A 17,066-nucleotide genomic window follows, 5' to 3' on the forward strand; every position below is an offset into this window, starting at 1 on the left:
TTGTTTCGTGTTGGTTCTTGTCATCTGCCTTTCCTGTCAGTGCTAGTGGGTAGTTGTCTCTTGCATAGGTACTGCGGTCCCTGCCTGTCCCCCCTAGTAAGCGTAGAGTCAGAGTTGGCGGCCTGGACGTGTCCACCATCAGGACTATCTCCAGGAAGGGACTCGGCGTGGGTGTAGATTAGGGAGCTCTGCGCCGTGTGTACCTAAGCACCCCACTAGTACCATAAAAGGGAACCAAACTGATAATATGAATACAGCGCCAGAACCAAGCTCACTATATAGATAATATACCAGAACCAACTTCAGTACATACAATGTCAGAACTAAGCACAAAACGTAAGTACAGTTGTAGAACTGAGCGACTGAATGTGTAGTAGACATGATGATTAGTTAGCGTAAAATGTCTATTGATTTGTAATAAACTAGATGTATTACGCAGCTGTAGTGATTTAACTCTGTAGAGGCTAATGGCTGCATAATTTCATTATGGTAATTGCTGGACAATGGCATGGTGAAAGATGTGTTTTATAACTTAAGCCTAATATAAAGCTCCACTGCATAAGGAAAGAGTTAAAGTCACATTCCTATACTTTATTACGTGTATTCATTTTGGGTGTTTTCCCAGCCCTTCCCTCACCCCTCTCTGACAAAGAACTACTTCTGCTGACCGCATGCTGAGAGGACAAAATCCACACATACACTGGACTTGAAAGAAGGTGGAGAGGGGGAGGGGGACGGGGAATTCTATATGACCCAGCGAATAAGAATACCGTATGTATACGTTACTGTTGTAATCTGGTAAACGCCCATAAAGGGCAGGTATTATGTGTTTCAATAAATTAGGGCTGTGGGATTGTAACGTCAGAGAGCTGGTTGAGATTCAAGGCTGATACCTTGTGTCCGATTGGTTTCTTTCATTATGTGTGCACACTATACAATTAGGAAGCTACAGAATACCCTGAAACCTGCTGGAGAAAGATATAATCCAGTACAAATGCAGGGTTGCTGATAGACTGACAGCAGCATCAGCGTGGAGAAGACAGAGTCAGGAGGAAGATGATTCATGCAGCTCCACAAACCCTGCCGCATGGAGGAAGATCATCTGGCCAAGCAGGCTTAAGGACAGTGATTGCCTCCATCCGCCTGGCGCCCCCTACGATCTGCTCGCCAGCACACTGTGGCTCAGGCCAGCCATGACTAGCAGATATGACCTACCAGCATGTGTTGACTTCTCTGCAATGAATCCTGTGCATAAATAAATAAATCTTCTGGCTGTCAGTATCAGAGACGGGGTCCTCTCGGTGGTCTTGTAGTTCGGCTTTGGTTCTCTCTTCACCGTCTCTTCGCTCTCTGCCCTAGAATAGAAGATAAATTATAAAAGTCTCCTCTATCCTCCACTACCACCACCTCCTGGCACTAATGGAGGTGACCGCAGTGCCCATGGGACCGGGCGACTAACACTCCACTCAACCTGGCTGGCATTGTTGTGAGTTACAATTCCCCTGTCTGTGTAGGTGTCAGTCTCCACTGTAATTCTGGCATTCCATTCATGAACAAGCCCGTTCAGCGCTATAGTGTCACCTACAAATAGGGGGCGCTGCAGGGCAAGTAATAGAAAAAACATGTAATGAGAGCAAATAAAGAAGACAATACTAACTAAACCATGCTTATCGCTAGTACAGCAAATTTGGTTACATGGGGAGGACAGCACACGGAGGCACAGTACATGGGGAGGACAGCACACGGAGGCACAGTACATGGGGAGGACAGCACACGGAGGCACAGTACATGGGGAGGACAGCACACGGAGGCACAGTACATGGGGAGGACAGCACACGGAGGCACAGTACATGGGGAGGACAGCACACGGAGGCACAGTACATGGGGAGGACAGCACACGGAGGCACAGTACATGGGGAGGACAGCACATGGAGGCACAGTACATGGGGAGGACAGCACATGGGGAGGACAGCACATGGGGAGGACAGTACATGGGGAGGACAGTACATGGGGAGGACAGTACATGGGGAGGACTGTATATGGGGAGGACTGTATATGGGGAGGACTGTATATAGAGGCACAGTCAGGCAGGAACAGCAGGCACGGTACGTAGAAGCACAGTACATGGAGGCACAGTACATGGGGGGCACCATATGGAGGCACAGTACATGGGGGCACCATATGGAGGCACAGTACATGGGGGGCACCATATGGAGGCACAGTACATGGGGGGCACCATATGGAGGCACAGCACATGGGGGGCACCATATGGAGGCACAGTACATGGGGGGCACTATATGGAGGCACAGCACATGGGGGGCACCATATGGAGGCACAGCACATGGGGGGCACCATATGGAGGCACAGTACATGGGGGGACAGCATATGGAGGCACAGTACATGGGGGGACAGCATATGGAGGCACAGTACATGGGGGGACAGCATATGGAGGCACAGTACATGGGGGGACAGCATATGGAGGCAAAGAGTTAAAGTCACATTCCTATACTTTATTACGTGTATTCATTTTGGGTGTTTTCCCAGCCCTTCCCTCACCCCTCTCTGACAAAGAACTACTTCTGCTGACCGCATGCTGAGAGGACAAAATCCACACATACACTGGACTTGAAAGAAGGTGGAGAGGGGGAGGGGGACGGGGAATTCTATATGACCCAGCGAATAAGAATACCGTATGTATACGTTACTGTTGTAATCTGGTAAACGCCCATAAAGGGCAGGTATTATGTGTTTCAATAAATTAGGGCTGTGGGATTGTAACGTCAGAGAGCTGGTTGAGATTCAAGGCTGATACCTTGTGTCCGATTGGTTTCTTTCATTATGTGTGCACACTATACAATTAGGAAGCTACAGAATACCCTGAAACCTGCTGGAGAAAGATATAATCCAGTACAAATGCAGGGTTGCTGATAGACTGACAGCAGCATCAGCGTGGAGAAGACAGAGTCAGGAGGAAGATGATTCATGCAGCTCCACAAACCCTGCCGCATGGAGGAAGATCATCTGGCCAAGCAGGCTTAAGGACAGTGATTGCCTCCATCCGCCTGGCGCCCCCTACGATCTGCTCGCCAGCACACTGTGGCTCAGGCCAGCCATGACTAGCAGATATGACCTACCAGCATGTGTTGACTTCTCTGCAATGAATCCTGTGCATAAATAAATAAATCTTCTGGCTGTCAGTATCAGAGACGGGGTCCTCTCGGTGGTCTTGTAGTTCGGCTTTGGTTCTCTCTTCACCGTCTCTTCGCTCTCTGCCCTAGAATAGAAGATAAATTATAAAAGTCTCCTCTATCCTCCACTACCACCACCTCCTGGCACTAATGGAGGTGACCGCAGTGCCCATGGGACCGGGCGACTAACACTCCACTCAACCTGGCTGGCATTGTTGTGAGTTACAATTCCCCTGTCTGTGTAGGTGTCAGTCTCCACTGTAATTCTGGCATTCCATTCATGAACAAGCCCGTTCAGCGCTATAGTGTCACCTACAAATAGGGGGCGCTGCAGGGCAAGTAATAGAAAAAACATGTAATGAGAGCAAATAAAGAAGACAATACTAACTAAACCATGCTTATCGCTAGTACAGCGAATTTGGTTACATGGGGAGGACAGCACACGGAGGCACAGTACATGGGGAGGACAGCACACGGAGGCACAGTACATGGGGAGGACAGCACACGGAGGCACAGTACATGGGGAGGACAGCACACGGAGGCACAGTACATGGGGAGGACAGCACACGGAGGCACAGTACATGGGGAGGACAGCACACGGAGGCACAGTACATGGGGAGGACAGCACATGGAGGCACAGTACATGGGGAGGACAGCACATGGAGGCACAGTACATGGGGAGGACAGCACACGGAGGCACAGTACATGGGGAGGACAGCACACGGAGGCACAGTACATGGGGAGGACAGCACACGGAGGCACAGTACATGGGGAGGACAGCACACGGAGGCACAGTACATGGGGAGGACAGCACATGGAGGCACAGTACATGGGGAGGACAGCACATGGGGAGGACAGCACATGGGGAGGACAGCACATGGGGAGGACAGTACATGGGGAGGACAGTACATGGGGAGGACAGTACATGGGGAGGACAGTACATGGGGAGGACTGTATATGGGGAGGACTGTATATAGAGGCACAGTCAGGCAGGAACAGCAGGCACGGTACGTAGAAGCACAGTACATGGAGGCACAGTACATGGGGGGCACCATATGGAGGCACAGTACATGGGGGCACCATATGGAGGCACAGTACATGGGGGGCACCATATGGAGGCACAGTACATGGGGGGCACTATATGGAGGCACAGCACATGGGGGGCACCATATGGAGGCACAGTACATGGGGGGACAGCATATGGAGGCACAGTACATGGGGGGACAGCATATGGAGGCACAGTACATGGGGGGACAGCATATGGAGGCACAGTACATGGGGGGACAGCATATGGAGGCACAGTACATGGGGGGACAGCATATGGAGGCACAGTACAAGGAGGACAGCATATGGAGGCACAGTACAAGGCGGACGGCAACATATGGAGGCACAGTACATGGGGGACACAGCATATGGAGGTACAGTACATGGGGGACACAGCATATGGAGGTACAGTACATGGGGGACAGCATATGGAGGCACAGTACCGCCGGGATTCAGGTAAGCACTCTCCGGTTTGTTTTTTTAACCCCTGCATCGGGGTTGTCTCGCGCCGAACGGGGGGGAGGGGGGGTTAAAAAAACAAACCCGTTTCGGCGCGGGACAACCCCTTTAACCCCTTCCACGCCACCTACCCATTCTTGCATAGAACACCTATCTGCTCTGCACTCTCACCCCTCCACATGACTTCCTCATTGTGCAAACACTACATTTTTTCGACATGCTGCATGCCACAGACGAGAGGGCAGGCAATAAAGGCCCATTTACACTGGACGATTATCGCAAAAAAAAAAGCTAATCGGCGATCGTTTTAGCGATAATCGGTGCGTGTAAATGTACGCCCATCGTCTTTTCGGCTGATCCTTGAAATCAGTCCAACATAAAACTTGTCCCTCACTTTTATCAGTAGTTCTCTATGGGGAGTGCTGATAGCATTGTTTCTCCATGGAGAACAAAGGATCTGAGCACAGATAATAGCCTTCATTTGCATACCTAATTGGTATTTCAGTATTTGAGTAGCTACTTAAATACCAATTAATTTTTATGCAAAATGATCTCTCAAAGCTGTCCCTCAGGGTGCATTCACATGGACGTATATCGGCTCGGTTTTCACGCCGAGCCGATATACGTCGTCCTCGTGTGCAGGGGGGGGGGGGGGGGGGGAGGATGGAAGAGCCAGGAGCAGGAACTGAGCTCCCGCCCCCCCCTCTCTGCCTCCTCTGCACTATTTGCAATGGGGAGAGGTGGAACAGGGGCGGGGCTAATTCTCGGACCTTAGCCCTACCCCATCCCACCTCCTCTCATTGCAAATAGTGCAGAGGGAGGCGGAGAGGAGGCGAGAGCTCAGTTCCTGCTCCTGGCTCTTCCAGCTTCCCCCCCTGCACAGGAGGACAACGTATATCGGCTCGGCATGAAAACCGAGCCGATATACGTTCATGTGAATTCACCCTCAGGCTGCATTCCCACGAACGTATATCGGCTCGGTTTTCACGCCGAGCCGATATACGTTGTCCTCGTGTGCAGGGGGGAGAGGATGGAAGAGCCCGGAGCAGGAACTGAGCTCCTGCCCCTCTCTGCCTCCTCTCCACCCCTCTGCACTATTTGCAATGAAAGGAGGTGGGGCGAAGGCGGGGCTAAGTTCCGAGAATTAGCCCCATCCCCCCCGCTTCTCCCCATTGCAATTAGCCCCCCCCGTTCGGCGCGAGACAACCCCGATGCAGGGGTTAAAAAAGATCACCGGACAGCGCTTACCTGAATCCCCGCGCTCCGGTGACTTCTTACTTACCCGGTGAAGATGGCCGCCGGTATCTTCTCCCTCCGTGGACCGCAGGGCTTCTGTGCAGTCCATTGCCGATTCCAGCCTCCTGATTGGCTGGAATCGGCACGTGACGGGGCGGAGCTACACGGAGCCCCATTGAGAAGATAAGAAGACCCGGACTGCGCAAGCGCGTCTAATTTGGCCATTAGACGGCGAAAATTAGTCGGCTCCATGGAAACGAGGACGCCAGCAACGGAACAGGTAAGTGAATAACTTTTTATAACTTCTGTATGGCTCATAATTAATGCACAATGTACATTACAAAGTGCATTAATATGGCCATACAGAAGTGTATAGACCCACTTGCTGCCGCGGGACAACCCCTTTAACCCCTCTAGAACTCACCCCCTTGTCGTTTTGCCTTCCAACCAACCTCCCCTCCACATCTCCATTCCGGTGTCTGGCACCATCATCAACATTGGCTGCCCACCCACTGCAGAACTAAATTCACACTCCTCCCCCTCAGCCACAGAGCCCTCCATGGCACTGCGCCACCATACATCGCCTCCCTACTGTCAGTACACCACCCAGCCCACTCACTCCAATCTGCTAACACACTCAGACTTAACACCCCTCTAATACGAACCTCACATGCTCGCCTATAGGACTTCACCAGAGCAGCACCCATCCTCTGGAACACTCTACCCCCAAGGCATAAAGACAATCCCCGACGCACGGAACTTCAGACTTGCCTTAAAAACCCACCTCTTCAGGGAGGCATACCAAATCCCCTGCCCTAGTCCCCCGCCCCTCCCTATGGCTCCCCCACCTTCCACCCAACAAGTGGTCCAGGAAGGCAGAATTCTGATCTTGCAGGATCTGACTCTGGGCTACAAGCCCCGCATAAAAGACGCTTATAAATAAGACACCGACTCCAGGACTATCTCTTATCCCCGCAGCGGGGGAAGGGAACACTATATAGAGTTTTATTGGCATAATACTGATAATTCACGGTAAGTGCTGGAATGTTCGGCGGTGGCCATTATGGCATCTGCTCCAATCCTGAGATGAGTCACTGAAGCATCTTATGCTTGTGTCTATAGATTGGTCGCTACACCAGAATCCAGGTCTTCTGGCTTCAAGATTTGGTCCCAGCAAAAAGGCCTCGAGCCATCTGCATCTGTCAAGTATTCGAGAAGTCTATCCAGCCATTTTTCCTAGTTCTAGCTGTTCCTGGGAAAGCTGGGTGACAACCAATATGTCCAGGGCTGCAGCTTTTAATATGCTCTGAATGGCAAACCTGCCCCTACATGTAGTGAGGTAGGGGAGGCGGTGTTGGAACAAGGCGGTTTTACTATTCAGGACTCCAGAATAGTAACGTCTCACACACACACGCCAGCTCCGCTACCCCGCACGTCACAAACACACAGCTCCGCTACCCCGCACGTCACACACACAGCTCCGCTACCCCGCACGTCACACACACACAGCTCCGCTACCCCGCATGTCACACACACACAGCTCCGCTACGCCGCACGTCACACACACACCAGCTCCGCCACCCCACGCCTCACACCCAGCTCCGCTACCCCGCACGTCACACACACACAGCTCCGCTACCCCGCACGTCTCACACACACACAGCTCCGCTACCCCGCACGTCTCACACACACACAGCTCCGCTACCCCGCACGTCTCACACACACAGCTCCGCTACCCCGCATGTCACACACACACAGCTCCGCTACGCCGCACGTCACACACACACCAGCTCCGCCACCCCACGCCTCACACCCAGCTCCGCTACCCCGCACGTCACACACACACAGCTCCGCTACCCCGCACGTCTCACACACACACAGCTCCGCTACCCCGCACGTCTCACACACACACAGCTCCGCTACCCCGCACGTCTCACACACACACAGCTCCGCTACCCCGCACGTCTCACACACACACAGCTCCGCTACCCCGCACGTCTCACACACACACAGCTCCGCTACCCCGCACGTCTCACACACACACAGCTCCGCTACCCCGCACGTCTCACACACACACAGCTCCGCTACCCCGCACGTCTCACACACACACAGCTCCGCTACCCCACACGTCTCACACACACACACAGCTCCGCTACCCCGCACGTCTCACACACACACAGCTCCGCTACCCCGCACGTCTCACACACACACAGCTCCGCTACCCCGCACGTCTCACACACACACAGCTCCGCTACCCCGCACGTCACACACACACAGCTCCGCTACCCCGCACGTCACACACACAGCTCCGCTACCCCGCACGTCACACACACACACACACACAGCTCCGCTACCCCGCACGTCACACACACAGCTCCGCTACCCCGCACGTCACACACACACAGCTCCGCTACCCCGCACGTCACACACACACAGCTCCGCTACCCCGCACGTCACACACACACACAGCTCCGCTACCCTGCACGTCACACACACACAGCTCCGCTACCCCGCACGTCTCTCACACACACACACACACAGCTCCGCTACCCCGCACGTCACACACACACAGCTCCGCTACCCCGCACGTCACACACACATACCTCCGCTACCCCGCACGTCACACACACAGCTCCGCTACCCCGCACGTCACACACACACACAGCTCCGCTACACCGCACGTCACACACACACACAGCTCCGCTACCCCGCACGTCACACATACACACAGCTCCGCTACCCCGCACGTCTCTCACACACACACACACACACCAGCTCCGCTACACCGCACGTCACACACATGCCAGCTCCACTACCCCGCACGTCACACACACGCCAGCTCTGCTACCCCACACGCCACACACGCCAGCTCCGCTACCCCGCACGTCACACACATGCCAGCTCCGCTACCCCGCACGTCACACACACGCCAGATCCGCTACCCCGCACGTCACACACACGCCAGATCCGCTACCCCGCACACCAAACACGCCCACTCAGCCTCGCACGTCACACTCACTCAGCTCCGCTACCCCGCATGGCACACACACACACACAACCAGCTCCGCTACCCCGCACTTCTCACACACCGAGCTCCGCTACATGCATTCTTCATCCCATACAGTAGGAATCACAACCAGCAGAATTAGCTTGACAAAGACCTGATTGCAGGTCGAAACCTCGCTGCTGTTCTGCATTATGGGAGAATAAAACCAATAAGGAACTTCTTGCACTAACGGATGCTGCCACGTTCTTTTTATTTAGTCTGGTTTATGGGACCGTCCTGGTGGCCGCTGCATCTTGGATGAGGGGATTTTTTGTGCTGCTGGTGACAATTTTTATTTGAACCAGCACAGCAGAGTCGTACACACTGATCATCCTCTGGTCATGTGACCCCGGGCTCCAGTAACACAGGTGACTGATCACATGACGGTGACATCACAGGTCCTGTAAGCACGCAACTGCTGTCTGGCTCTGGAGGTCTTTAATAAAGTGAAGGACCTGTGATGACATCACCATCATGTGATCAGGGACGAAGCTCTGAGGCCAGTAACTGATTAGATGACGGTGACGTCATCACATGTAACTCACTTACGGACAGGTGGTTGTATTTTCATAGGTTGTGTTTGCACCGCTGCCAATACACTGCGTGCCATACGAGGGCATGCACAGGGCACTCGTAGACATATGTGATCCTTGTCAATTTACCGAGGCTTGTAAACACCGGGTTCACCGCTGCGGGGAGATCAGCAACATTTTACTGGCACGGACGAGGACATGAGGCCTAACAACAATTTAGGCTCTGTCTGTGCTTTGGACGATGTCGGCTATACGCACTCTGGATCGCAACATGGCGCTAAAACCATAGCGGGACCTACAAGCATGTGCGGTAAACATGTAGCAGAGCTGCCACCGAACCACGTAGCTGGCACCCCCCCTTCTAGCAGTGGGCAGTGTGTCACTACTATATTGAGGTGCTCATCCCTCACTCCCCAGACACAATCTAAAAGCATGTGATGCTACTTCTACACTCCAGCGAGTATATACTGTACATCGGTCCTTCTTCACATGTATTGTGGCAGTCGGACACACTGCCGGTGCGGTTCTGCTGCCTAATCCTCCCGGGCTGGCTTCTTCACACAAGGTCCTTCTACGCAGCGCACTTGTGTCCCGTAAGGCTCCTCGTACAACAGAAAGCAGGAAGATTATATATATATATATACATATACATACACGCGCGAATATCAGGTCTCCCAAAAAGTTGTATGAGCAAAAAAACGTGCAATTAGTGGTTTACGTGACGCTTTACAGTTGCAATTTCACAGAGGAAAAAAACCCATCCAAAATCGCAGGCAGCGGCATCTATGCGGGCACGGGTCCACAACGCGTTTTTTGTCGCGGGAGGTTAGGCTGCATTGCTACGCCACTGTCAATTATTAGGTGCAGCGTAACATTGCAGGCTTCAGGCGCGGACCCCCCGGCTTGCAGCCGTGGAATGAGCGCGGACCCCCGGGCCTGCAGCCCCCCGGAATAAGCGCGGACCCCCGGGCCTGCAGCCCCTCGGAAGAAGCGCGGACCCCCGGGCCTGCAGCCCCTCGGAAGAAGCGCGGACCCCCGGGTTTGCAGCCCCGGGATAAGAGAGGACCTCCGGGCTTGCAGCCCCGGAAGAAGCGCGGACCTCCAGGGTTGCAGCCCCGGAAGAAGCGCGGACCTCCAGGGTTGCAGCCCCGGAAGAAGCGCGGACCTCCGGGCTTGCAGCCCCGGGATAAGCGCGGACCTCCGGGCTTGCAGCCCCGGGATAAGCGCGGACCTCCGGGCTTGCAGCCCCGGGATAAGCGCGGACCTCCGGGCTTGCAGCCCCGGGATAAGCGCGGACCTCCGGGCTTGCAGCCCCGGGATAAGCGCGGACCTCCGGGCTTGCAGCCCCGGGATAAGCGCGGACCTCCGGGCTTGCAGCCCCGGGATAAGCGCGGACCTCCGGGCTTGCAGCCCCGGGATAAGCGCGGACCTCCGGGCTTGCAGCCCCGGGATAAGCGCGGACCTCCGGGCTTGCAGCCCCGGGATAAGCGCGGACCTCCGGGCTTGCAGCCCCGCGATAAGCGCGGACCTCCGGGCTTGCAGCCCCGCGATAAGCGCGGACCTCCGGGCTTGCAGCCCCGCGATAAGCGCGGACCTCCGGGCTTGCAGCCCCGCGATAAGCGCGGACCTCCGGGCTTGCAGCCCCGCGATAAGCGCGGACCTCCGGGCTTGCAGCCCCGCGATAAGCGCGGACCTCCGGGCTTGCAGCCCCGCGATAAGCGCGGACCTCCGGGCTTGCAGCCCCGGGATAAGCGCGGACCTCCGGGCTTGCAGCCCCGGGATAAGCGCGGACCTCCGGGCTTGCAGCCCCGGGATAAGCGCGGACCTCCGGGCTTGCAGCCCCGGGATAAGCGCGGACCTCCGGGCTTGCAGCCCCGGGATAAGCGCGGACCTCCGGGCTTGCAGCCCCGGGATAAGCGCGGACCTCCGGGCTTGCAGCCCCGGGATAAGCGCGGACCTCCGGGCTTGCAGCCCCGGGATAAGCGCGGACCTCCGGGCTTGCAGCCCCGGGATAAGCGCGGACCTCCAGGCTTGCAGCCCCGGGATAAGCGCGGACCTCCGGGCTTGCAGCCCCGGGATAAGCGCGGACCTCCGGGCTTGCAGCCCCGGGATAAGCGCGGACCTCCGGGCTTGCAGCCCCGGGATAAGCGCGGACCTCCGGGCTTGCAGCCGGGAATAACAGCGGACCTCCGGGCTTGCAGCCCCGGGATAAGCGCGGACCTCCGGGCTTGCAGCCCCGGGATAAGCGCGGACCTCCAGGCTTGCAGCCCAGGAATAAGAGCGGACCTCCAGGCTTGCAGCCCCGGGATAAGAGCGGACCTCCGGGCTTGCAGCCCAGGAATAAGAGCGGACCTCCAGGCTTGCAGCCCCGGGATAAGAGCGGACCTCCAGGCTTGCAGCCTCTCCCTAGTCATTCCTACATGCGCCTCTTATCTGCCGTTGTTGACATTTGGCTCCAACGAGTATTCCATGCCGATAATCCGCGGCCCGCATGGAGGCTCTCAGCTCCTGTGAGGACTCACCGCCCAGAGCCAGCAGCTGTGTACTTACTGCCACTAGACAGCTCTGCCGGCGAACATCTCAACTCACTCCGCCATCCACTACCTCAGGACACACGTGGCTAAAAGGCTGCAGCTGATTGGCGCTTCGCCTTTCATTCCACGCTCCTATTGGTTTCTCCGCCCTGGCAACCAGACCGCCATCTTGGAGAGGGCATGGAGGAGCAGTGAAGCCTTAAACATCGGCGCTTGTGCCAGCACACGGGTAAGCGACTGCCAGCGGGGTACCGGGGCTTACCGCAGCGTTCGGGGGCTAAAAGGGGCTTTCATGGCGAATATATCGAGCTGTTGGGGGCGCCGAAAGGTGAAGTCCGGTAGGGAGTTAATAAGGCGGACGCTCATTGGACGTTGGGGAGTGCCCGAGTCAGTATGAAGACACATGAATAGGCGGAGGGGGAGGGGTGAGAGGAGGCCGAGGGAGCGCGCGAGACATGATGGCGGTGGGGTGTGGACGGGAGCAGCCAGGGCTCATGTAGGGGGCGCTCCACCTCCATGTCTGTGGGGTGTGGAGAGAGCAGCCAGGGCTCATGTAGGGGGCGCTCTACCTCCATGTCTGTGGGGTGTGGAGGGAGCAGCCAGGGCTCATGTAGGGGGCGCTCCACCCCATCTTACCTCTGCCATGTATAGTGAGCTTATTAGTGGGTAATTATGACATTTATTCTTTGAGATGCCAGTGCCCTCGGGCATGATGTGTTGTAGTGAGGTGCTGTATAACACGCGGGGTCAGATATTCTGTAGTGAGGTGCTGTATAACACACGGGGTCAGATATTCTGTAGTGAGGTGCTGTATAACACGCTGGGTCAGATATTCTGTAGTGAGGTGCTGTATAACACGCGGGGTCAGATATTCTGTAGTGAGGTGCTGTATAACACACGGGGTCAGATATTCTGTAGTGAGGTGCTGTATAACACACGGGGTCAGATATTCCGTAGTGAGGTGCTGTATAACACACGGGGTCAGATATTCTGTAGTGAGGTGCTGTATAACACACGGGGTCAGATATTCTGTAGTGAGGTGCTGTGTAACACACGGGGTCAGATATTCTGTAGTGAGGTGCTGTATAACACGGGGTCAGATATTCTGTAGTGAGGTGCTGTATAACACACGGGGTCAGATATTCTGTAGTGAGGTGCTGTATAACACGCGGGGTCAGATATTCTGTAGTGAGGTGCTGTATAACACACGGGGTCCGATATTCTGTAGTGAGGTGCTGTATAACACACGGGGTCAGATATTCTGTAGTGAGGTGCTGTATAACACGCGGGGTCAGATATTCTGTAGTGAGGTGCTGTATAACACACGGGGTCAGATATTCTGTAGTGAGGTGCTGTATAACACGCGGGGTCAGATATTCTGTAGTGAGGTGCTGTATAACACGCGGGGTCAGATATTCTGTAGTGAGGTGCTGTATAACACACGGGGTCCGATATTCTGTAGTGAGGTGCTGTATAACACACGGGGTCAGATATTCTGTAGTGAGGTGCTGTATAACACGCGGGGTCAGATATTCTGTAGTGAGGTGCTGTATAACACACGGGGTCAGATATTCTGTAGTGAGGTGCTGTGTAACACGCGGGGTCAGATATTCTGTAGTGAGGTGCTGTATAACACACGGGGTCAGATATTCTGTAGTGAGGTGCTGTATAACACACGGGTCCGATATTCTGTAGTGAGGTGCTGTATAACACACGGGGTCAGATATTCTGTAGTGAGGTGCTGTATAACACACGGGGTCAGATATTCTGTAGTGAGGTGCTGTATAACACACGGGGTCAGATATTCTGTAGTGAGGTGGTGTATAACACACGGGGTCAGATATTCTGTAGTGAGGTGCTGTATAACACACGGGGTCAGGTATTCTGTAGTGAGGTGCTGTGTAACACACGGGTCAGATATTCTGTAGTGAGGTGCTGTATAACACGCTGGGTCAGATATTCTGTAGTGAGGTGCTGTATAACACACGGGTCAGATATTCTGTAGTGAGGTGCTGTGTAACACACGGGGTCAGATATTCTGTAGTGAGGTGCTGTATAACACGCTGGGTCAGATATTCTGTAGTGAGGTGCTGTATAACACGCGGGGTCAGATATTCTGTAGTGAGGTGCTGTATAACACACGGGGTCAGATATTCTGTAGTGAGGTGCTGTGTAACACACGGGTCAGATATTCTGTAGTGAGGTGCTGTATAACACGCGGGGTCAGATATTCTGTAGTGAGGTGCTGTATAACACACGGGGTCAGATATTCTGTAGTGAGGTGCTGTATAACACGCTGGGTCAGATATTCTGTAGTGAGGTGCTGTATAACACGCTGGGTCAGATATTCTGTAGTGAGGTGCTGTATAACACACGGGTCCGATATTCTGTAGTGAGGTGCTGTATAACACGCTGGGTCAGATATTCTGTAGTGAGGTGCTGTGTAACACGGGGTCAGATATTCTGTAGTGAGGTGCTGTGTAACACGCTGGGTCAGATATTCTGTAGTGAGGTGCTGTATAACACGCTGGGTCAGATATTCTGTAGTGAGGTGCTGTATAACACGCTGGGTCAGATATTCTGTAGTGAGGTGCTGTATAACACACGGGGTCAGATATTCTGTAGTGAGGTGCTGTGTAACACACGGGGTCAGATATTCTGTAGTGAGGTGCTGTATAACACACGGGGTCAGATATTCTGTAGTGAGGTGTTGTATAACACGCTGGGTCAGATATTCTGTAGTGAGGTGCTGTATAACACACGGGGTCAGATATTCTGTAGTGAGGTGCTGTGTAACACGGGGTCAGATATTCTGTAGTGAGGTGCTGTGTAACACACGGGGTCAGATATTCTGTAGTGAGGTGCTGTATAACACACGGGGTCAGATATTCTGTAGTGAGGTGCTGTGTAACACACGGGGTCAGATATTCTGTAGTGAGGTGCTGTATAACACACGGGGTCAGGTATTCTGTAGTGAGGTGCTGTATAACACACGGGGTCCGATATTCTGTAGTGAGGTGCTGTATAACACACGGGGTCCGATATTCTGTAGTGAGGTGCTGTATAACACACGGGGTCCGATATTCTGTAGTGAGGTGCTGTATAACACACGGGGTCAGGTATTCTGTAGTGAGGTGCTGTATAACACACGGGGTCAGGTATTCTGTAGTGAGGTGCTGTGTAACACACGGGGTCAGATATTCTGTAGTGAGGTGCTGTATAACACACGGGGTCAGGTATTCTGTAGTGAGGTGCTGTGTAACACACGGGGTCAGATATTCTGTAGTGAGGTGCTGTATAACACACGGGGTCAGATATTCTGTAGTGAGGTGCTGTGTAACACGCGGGGTCAGATATTCTGTAGTGAGGTGCTGTATAACACACGGGTCCGATATTCTGTAGTGAGGTGCTGTATAACACATGGGGTCAGATATTCTGCTTAACTTTTAGTAAACCTGGTGGTGTCACCAGTGAATTAATATAATTTGCAACAATGGAGACACTTGTGTATAACACCTTTATATCCTGGGAGTTTATTCTGAATTTCTTTTCTCCATCCCTCTTCATATCTACATCCCTTTATCTTCCTCTCTCCATCTTTCCTCTGCATTTCCCTTTTCTCCCTGGACAGCAGACTCCCCTTTCTTCCTTCCCGGTTGTCAGGCTACCTGCATCACCTGAGTCTAGGCATTTTCTCTATCCTGTACAGCGGAATAAGAACGACCTAACTGGTTGCTAGGTTACCTGCATCACCTGTGCAAAATGAATCAGATTAGACCTCTAGGGCCAGTTATTATATTACCGGCCCCCACAGCTAAGCGGCGCTATGTAGTGCCCCTTTTCAGGCCACTACTTCTCCCTCTTGTTTGAGAACAGCCGTCCACGGCAGGTTTTTTTTTTCTGAGGGCAGAGCAGGTTGATGGCTGGAGAAAGTGACAAAATGTCTGGGATATTAAAGTCATCTCCAATCTAGCCAGGGATTTGAAGAGGGACAAAACCACCTACTTCATAAGAGCTATAGGCCCCTACATGTAATCCCCCCACAGTCAACAAATAGTGCCATTCCGAAGCTTCGCATACAACAGCATTATACACAACATTTGGCATACTTAGACATTTTTATATGATCCACCTGTTGAGAGCAAAAATTGGGGTTATGCAGGTGTGTAAACCAAACATTAAAGTCTTTATACTTGATTGAGATGGAGCTTCTTCTTTGGAGCCTTTGTCATTGGAACAATAAAACCTAACGAGGGTTCAGACAGTCCATCTAAGAACCCTGGTAGACAGCCTCGCTAAGGGTATCGTCCCCAGGCACAACTTGGGGCGCACAGTCAATAACATGTCACACTTGAATAAATGATCTAAATAATAATAAAGGTAGAGGTCTCTTACTTGGCTTCTGGTTCCTTAGTAGTCCTCATCCTCAAAGCGAATCCAAAGTTACTCCTTTGTGAGCGTCTGGGGATGTTGACAGCTTCGTTGTACGTAGTTCTAGCGAAGATTCGGAAATCAGGAGGCCTACACATTGTTGGTACTGAAGTTTCATTCACATTGGGTGATTCATCAGATACTGCCGGAACGTAATCCAGTAGGCTTGGTCCAACCAGTCATCGCAGGACTTAAGTACCATGTTAGGGGCTTGTTTATGTCAAATTCACCAATGGTTCTTGCACTTTCAGTTCTGTTCACTGGGTTTGGCGTAGTTTCACCTTTTTCCGATCTATCTACCGAAGTAGGGTCTAGTAGACAAAGTATTCCCAGCAAACCGCTGATTTAGCAGGCAGGCAGTTTCCCTGCAGCGGCCACTATAGGAGACGTGTGGAATTACAAGAGCATTCATATGAATGGTCTTTCCATAAGGTCTGCGAGGACAGGAGCTGTTCTTGCTGAGCAACTCTCCATTCTGGGACATAGAAGGGGTCCCAGTTCTATTATGTTCAAGTGCCCTAATAGAGCATGCCCTAATGAACTGGAGATGCCAACCTGACACAAATCCTTTAAATCGACTCTCCAGTTTCAGGAC

At 53.3% G+C, this 17,066-nt stretch overlaps 1 protein-coding gene and 1 long non-coding RNA gene across 5 annotated transcripts in view; one reads left to right on the forward strand and one right to left on the reverse strand.

The window, feature by feature from the left end:
- Positions 1 to 1,138: 1,138 nt before the first annotated feature.
- LOC136611108 (uncharacterized) lies at positions 1,139 to 12,116 on the reverse strand. Its single transcript, XR_010790221.1, has 3 exons — positions 12,057 to 12,116; positions 3,135 to 3,274; positions 1,139 to 1,355 (listed from the first exon to the last, which is right to left on the reverse strand). It is a non-coding gene; the product is annotated as an uncharacterized lncRNA (long non-coding RNA).
- A 77-nt stretch (positions 12,117 to 12,193) lies between these two features.
- HMGXB3 (HMG-box containing 3) overlaps positions 12,194 to 17,066 on the forward strand; it is a 70,892-nt gene continuing 66,019 nt past the window's right edge. For all 4 annotated transcript variants that reach the window (XM_066590380.1, XM_066590382.1, XM_066590381.1 and 1 more), the window contains exon 1: positions 12,194 to 12,269. The gene's annotated coding sequence lies outside the window, so the exon portion shown is untranslated. The remainder of the gene's footprint in view (positions 12,270 to 17,066) is intronic.

This window comes from Eleutherodactylus coqui, chromosome 2 (assembly GCF_035609145.1).
Source record: "Eleutherodactylus coqui strain aEleCoq1 chromosome 2, aEleCoq1.hap1, whole genome shotgun sequence".
In the NCBI taxonomy this organism is placed as follows: Eukaryota; Metazoa; Chordata; class Amphibia; order Anura; family Eleutherodactylidae; genus Eleutherodactylus; species Eleutherodactylus coqui.